Source organism: Marmota monax, unplaced genomic scaffold, assembly GCF_021218885.2.
Source record: "Marmota monax isolate L192 unplaced genomic scaffold, Marmota_monax_Labrador192_F-V1.1 WCK01_AAM20220418_F8-fsc00052, whole genome shotgun sequence".
NCBI lineage: Eukaryota > Metazoa > Chordata > Mammalia > Rodentia > Sciuridae > Marmota > Marmota monax.
In genome coordinates, this window is record NW_026693473.1 from 11,151,944 (window position 1) to 11,159,637 (window position 7,694).

The window sequence follows — 7,694 nt, forward strand, 5'->3', positions numbered from 1 at the left end:
ATGTTATCATGGTCTTTTATGCATATCTAGGCTGACCTGGTCTGGATGGAAATAGCACAAATTCTCCTGGTCACTTCTAAAACAAATACATAAAAGAACAAAAGTATGTTTAAGAAAAATGAAAAGAACAACGACAAAAGACCCCTGCTACTAGCAAAATATACTTTTTTGGGGGGGTGGAGGCTGTTACCATTTTCTGCCCACCCTGCACCACCCACCCACTTTAATCTCCATAGAGCCATCCAAAATTTCTAACTAAGGTCAATCTGATCTTGTCACTCCCCTGATTAAACCCTTTCCTACCACCTGCAGGATAACATGGAAATTCCATTGGCCTAGACATCAGATCACATTTTATCTTTCAGACTTCATCTCCCACTTCTACCCACCTCTCTGACCCCACCATCCCCAGTCCCTACACCATATGTTCTAGCCACATTGAACTCGTTAAAATTCCCTGACCATGACAGATGGCATCTTGTCTTCATGTCCATCATGCCCTTGTGCCACCTGTTTTCATGGTGAAAGCTCCTTATATTTCAAGGCTTAGTTCAAATCACTCCAAAAATGAAGCAGCACTTTCCTCTTCTGTCCTCCTATTGCACATCTCTCATAGCTTTCTAAAATAACACTTATCCTATGTGCTTTTATTCTCTTCCAGTAGACTGGGAACTCCCCAGTATCAAAACTGGATATTATTCACATAGTCGTTCCTACTCTTTAACTCAGGACTGCAGCTGTAGCACAGTTCAACACACAGAAGAGGAATGAAATAATGAACAAGCTCACCTTCCTTTTATTTTCTATCTCCCTTTACTATCATTCCCACCAGGGTGTCATTTTGCTAATCACAAGTGCCGTTCTCACTGCTTTGGTACCTCATCCCTGCAAGACCTCAGGTATGAGCAACAGCAAAGTGCATCTCCCTGACTCCTCGAGGGTAAATGAAGGATGATCTATGGAAGCCCCTTCACACAAAATTATATGCTGATAAAAACAGCTGCCCTGCCTCACCTGCTGTCATCTGTCCTGTTCCAGAAGCTGCTTGCGAATTCGGCTTTCTGACAACTCAGAAGCTGTTCAGCAGCCTCCCTGCTGATTTGCTTTCTGGCAAAGCTGAAAAGGTACCAGCAGATACTCAGAAGGACTCAATTCTGTTCCTGGCACTGCAGCTTGAAATCTCCATGACTTTATGTAGGAGTCTCTTTTTCCTTGTGTGCAAAATACAGGAGACCATTCTACCCTCTGCCTGGCTGACCTTCCTGGATTCATGTGGAATTCAGAGGCTGTGAAGAATTCAATATCACTCTTCAGCACAGAAAGTTTACAAAGGGGGTAGAAGGTTGTCATTCAGCTTTATTTACACCTTAACCCTGGCTGTCTGAGGTTTGACACAACTGTTTTCTTCAGGAAGATCAAATTAAATACAATGCCTGACATGCAGGCATTTCTTCAGGAAAATAAAATTCAGTACATTGTCTGGACATACTTTATTCTTCCCATGAAAGACTGACCTCCCCCACCAGGAACCTGGGAGCCTTTCTACATAGTCCTCATTCATACATCGGCCAGTTGACATAATCGGTACCATTGAATGTGTGAGTCTACATGTCCAGACTCAGTTTAGACCTGGTAATTGTTGGGCCAAATAAAAGCCATATCTATGAAATATCTATGCATCTAAGAGGTGACAAACTCACCTGCATGGAGATTCCTGGTGATAGCCACTGAACAGTGGGATGGCTCTGTCATTGGATAAGTAATATTATTCATCTTAGAGCAGGATGATGCATCTATTTTGGTTAAAGATATTAAATGACAAGGAAAACTGCAGTAGAGAATGATAATATTCATAGTTAACTCTTACAGCATTGTCACTGTGTGCTAGGCATAATCCTCAAGGATTGTCCTACATTCTCCTAACCCATGACAATGTTGTGACAAGGTGCTCTTGATCGCTCTATCAGTCAAGGCAAATGAAGTCTCACAGCTTAAGCGTTCAGAACAAGGATGTAGACCAACTCAGCCTGACTCCAGCCTGGATGCTCAGCTCTTTGTCAAGTCCTGGCCTGAGTGAAGTCCACTAGCAGCTACAATTTCCCTGAGGATTGTTGAGTTATTCAGGTAAAAGGAGTCATGCATCCATTTACTCTATGGTTTCTTTGCATAGACACCCTCAAAAAATCAGTTTGAGAGGATGAAGGGATATGAAGGACTATTTTTCAGATTGTTTAGTGGGGGCCAAGTGAATATTCAAAAGATTGTTTATACTTCTTTCTAAAATAAAATCTCACTTTTAATCCCATCCCTGCAAGACCTGAGAGAGGAATAATGGTGAAGTACGATATGCCCATCTAAAACGTGCGTTGATGTGGCTCACCTAATGCTATGTATGGCTGTGTAACTGTGTTTTAAGGAAGTAGATGAGATGGAAACATTACCATGGAATGATTTTAAGTTATTTCCAGAGTTGACACAGTTGAGGGGCACATCCATCTTTCCTCCTGCTTCTTTGTTTTTGTTCTGTGAGCAACAGACTAATGGAGGAACTTTGATAGTTGTTTTGGACCATGAAATAACCATGACTATGGCAGCCAGATGCAGAGAGAACAGAACTTGAACTCCTAATGATTTCTTTGAGCTTTCATATCTGTGATGGACAGCTTACTCTTTTCTTTCTTTCTTCTTATTAAAAGAACAAATTCTGAGTGTTTAAGTGGTTGTGATTTTGGTTTTCCCTTTATATATAACCAACACTAATCTTCATTGATGTAAGGGTTACCTGGACATTTTCTTTTTGCCTCTGTTTCATAGACATTTCACTGTGGATTAGCACTTCTGTTACACAGAAATTATATGGTTAATTTCATTTATTTTGCTTGATTTGTAATAACACCAAGAAAAATAAATTTTAGTTGAAAAAGAAGGTGAGTTTTTTGAGCAAAACAAATTTTGGAGGTTCAATTCTTTTTCCAGACCTAATTAAACTGACTAGTCAAGAATTAATTGGATTTGAATCCAACAAAGAAAAAGAAATAAATCTCTTTTAATTTTTGGTATTCTCCAAGATAGATACATGGTAGAAAGTTTTTCCTTTTTTACATCACAGGTCAAATTCATTTTCCATATTATTATAATAAGTGACACAAATCACCTGCATTGGACCTAGTCATATAAATCAATTATTGCCATCCAAAAAGTCCAGCTGGAAGTTGTATGGGTCTTGGATCAATCACAAAATTTACAAAATCCAAGCCGATTTCTGAAAGTTTTTCCAACTTTTGTATGTTTCAGAACAATGCAAAATATATCCATCTATAAGTGCTTTCGGGATCTCAACTTCTGGTTTGATAGTATGAGGAGCTCCCTAATGAAATTTGTAAAATTATTTAAAATACATACATAATTTTAAAGCCTCTGGAAATAATCATAAAGCAAACACAGAGACATATATTCAAGAAACTGTATGAACACTTGCTAAGAAAGGCAAAAATCTGTAATATCTGAACCAAGACTTCCCTTTTCCTCTTCCCTCCCAACTAAATTAGGTATAGACCTCACTCCAGACAGCTGCAGCCAAGAATACAGGGCTCCCTCTTCCCTGGGCTTTCAGCTAGAGCAATTTCATCCTGGCAGGAATAGAACTTCAGAATGTATTATCCTGCCCCAGCTGCCAATTGCTGAGGGTAACTCCAATTGAGTATGATCAAGAGAGCTGGCTCCCTTCCTCCACTCAAACCCCACTTACTGAATTGAAACTTCAACTTGAGTGTGGCACACTGAGAATTAAATGTAGATGGATATGCAATCCATCAAAAGATTGATATTGTCAGACTGGATAAAGAAACATAATCCAACTATAGGTCATCTATGAGATTACATGCTTCTGTTTCAAAGACATAATAAGATTAAATATAAAAGGAAAGAGAAAGATATATCATGCAAACAATAATCTCAAGAAAGCTGGAGTGGTTGCACTAAGGTCAGATCAACTGTTTTAAAACAAAAACATTACTAAAGATAAAGAGGGATATTTGAAAATGGCAAAAGGTTCAATCCAAGAGAGAGATATAGCAGTTATAAACACATATGCACTTAGTAACAGAGCAAAAAAAAAATACATGAAGCAAAAAGCTGACAGAGATATAAAGAGATTTGGAGATTTTAATACCCCACTTTCAATGACGTATAACACTAAATGGAAGATTAACAAGGAAATAGGAAAAAAATCACAAACTAAATCTAACAGATGTCTTCTAAATATTTCGTTGAACAACAGAATGTACATTCTTCTCAAGTGCACATGGAGCATTCTCTAAGACCAGTCATGTGCTCAATCCATGAAACAAAGACTCAGTACTTTAAAAGCATATCAATAATGAAAGCATGTTCTCTTACCACAGTGATGTGAAATTAGATGTCCATTTCAGGGAAAATTTTGGAAGTTAACAAATAAGTAGAAATTAAACAACACGTTCTTAAGTAAATAATGGGTCAAAGAAGAAATTAAAAAGAGAAATCAGAGCATATTTTGAGATGAATTAAATTGAATATCTACCAAAGATTATAGGAAACAGCTATAAATTTTTAATTGTGAATGCCTATATTAACAGGGAAAAAATAATGCAAATTCTTAACTTCATCTTCCATATTATAGCACTAAACAAATACTAAACTAAACCTAAAATAAACAAAAAACAAGAAAGATTAGAATGAAATTAATGATGTATTTCATTAACATGACATAACACCATTCAAATCAAAACCACAAAGAGAAACCACCTTATACACCAAGTCTGAGAAAGGTGGGGGGAACTCAACATTCTCATGCATTGTTAGTGGGTGTGTAAAATGGTATAGCCACTTTGGAGAACACTCTAAAAGTTTCTCAAATGGTTAAACCTAATGTTTCCATACTACCCAGTGATTCTATTCTAGTTACATAACCAAGAAAAATTCAAACATATATTCATACAAAAAAACTGTACAAAAATGTTAACATTAGCATTATTCATAATAGCCAAAGGTGAAAACAACCCAAACGTTCATCATCATCAACAACAACAACAAAAGATAAACAAAAGTGGTATATCTATATAATGGAATATATAGATATATTCTATATAAAAATGTTGTAGATGGACATATTTTTTATTTTATTTATTTTATTATTTATTTATTTTATTTATTATTTTATTTATTGTTTATTATTTATTATTTATTTTATTTTATTTATTATTTATTTATGTGGTGCTGAGGATAGAACCCAGTGCCTCACACATGCTAGGCAAGCACTCCACCACTGAGCTACAGCCCCAGCCCGATAGAATATTATTTAAATATTTAAAAAGGACATAGTACATACATTTGTTATAACATAAATCAGCCTTGAAAACATTAAGTGAAAGAAGCTGGTTGCAAAAGACCACAAATTACATAATTTCATTTATATGAAAGTATATAATGGGAATTTTTTAAAAAAATTTTGTAATTGTATATAAACAGAATGCCTTTATTTCATTTATTTATTTTTAAGTAGTGCTGAGGATCAAACCCAGTGCCTCAAATATGCTAGGCAAGTGCTCTGCCCCTGAGCTACAACCCCATAGAATGGGGATATTTATGGACAGAAAGTAGATTAATGGTTGTAGGGTTAAGAAGTAATGAGAGAGATGGGGGGATTGGAAAATGATGTCTAAAAACAATGGGAACTGAAGAAATTATGTTATGCACATGTATGAATATGGTATAATGAATTCCAATATTATTACTAACTATAATTCACAATAAAAATAAATAATAAACAGGAAAAATGAAGAAAATTCGTTTCCTTTTGAGAAACTGGATGTTCTAAAATTGACACTAATGATGATTGTGCATATGTTAGGAACCATTGGTTCTGGTCATTCTACATGAGCAAATTGTTTATCTAAATTATATCACAATAAAGCTTTTAAAAACATTTTAAAATTATATTCAAAAAAGGTCTTAAAAAGTTATTTGAATTAATTCTCTAATTTTTTGTTTTTCTTAGAGATTTTTAATAATGCAATCATCAATTATCACTATTCTATGTGTAATATTTTGGCATGGGGAAATGTTTATTTTAAAAAGATTATTCCTTCCATAAATCCCAATTTGGTTGAATTCCTAAGCTGTATTCACCTTTCAGCTCTTATATCTCCTCCATCTGATTTGGGAATAAGAACCTTAGCACTAAACGAGCATAATGTTCAAATGTGCTGAGTCCCTCAGCAGGTCCCTAGCATTGTGAGTAGCCACAGTCACAACGAATAAATAACCATCGTCATCATACCCATGTGATCACTTCTAGCACTACCCCAGGTTCCCAACGGACAGTTCATCTATGCCCCTCTTTGGTTGGTTTCTGGCACTTCAATCTGAATTTTTCTTTTCTTATTCCATGCTGTCTTTCTGACTGTCTGTATGTATGTAAGTATGTATTCATGTGCATGGTATGCCTGGATTTGTATTTATGTGTGTTTGTGTGTGAATAGAAAACTTTCCAAATTCTTTATGGAAGTAGTGACATTATACTAAATAATCTTTTTGAACGATACTACTTACTAACAACTTCAGGGAGACATTCAGTTGCATTTTCTCCCCATTTAACTGTCAAATGCAAGGTCTGTGAATGTCCAGCTTTCTGCTTATTTATTCCCAAATCACTGTATTTGGTGTCTCTGGCAAATTTTGCATGAGTTGTAGTTCCCTGATAGGAGAATGTGTGTTTTTTCCTATCAGATATGAAACTTATATAAGTTCAGATTATACATTTTGGAGGAATATGCAATCAATGAGACTGTGCATGTCTATGGAAGACTCAGACTTTCTCAGAACAAAGGCTAAAGGTTGCAACTGTTTTATTCTATCTCACATGATAACATGCCCTTCTTCCCTCCACATCCCCCTGATTCTTGAAAACAAACAAAAGAAACTTTAGTTCAAAGTTTCTGTTAGATGAGTTTGGTTCAACAAGAGTCTGCTGAACTTGAAAGTATACCCTAACTCAGGCATCTGAATAATTATTTTCTACTTTTGTAACCCAATTGAGTGTTGACTAATTTCACATTGAGTCAGTCATTCAAAAAAAGCTCATTAAAATGCTTATATAAAATATGTAGGGTTTTGATTGCTTTTGAACAGTAGGAAAATTTTAAATTATTCATCTAAATATTCAAAAGAGAAGATATATGAAAATGTTTAAAGAAAGTAAACCAACCATAATGTGCCAAACTAAATATCTCTATTTTATAAATATTATCTTTTACAAAGAAGTGAAGGGAAAAGCTCTCCACTACTAGAGCAGTGAAAATTGTCTTACTCAAGAGTGATAATGGTTAGTTTAATTAAAGAGCAATGGCAAAGAAATATCTTATATATAAGGAGTAACATTTAGTTCTTTAAAATTTTTCCCAAATGTTAGTATTTTTATCCTATAATAAGACAGAAATATGACATCATCACACTTTGTTTAGATTCTTTACAGGGATACAGAACTAGACATTATGTTCCTTCATTTGACCTGACTAGTAGGAGTGCTAAATTGTAGACCATTCAGACATTCTCTTCTTATGATGTGGCTTTACATTTGCTGCTTTTTTTTGAATATCAATTAACTCTTCTACCCTGAATTTATAAGATTGAGAATTAATAAAAAAAATTTACAAGAT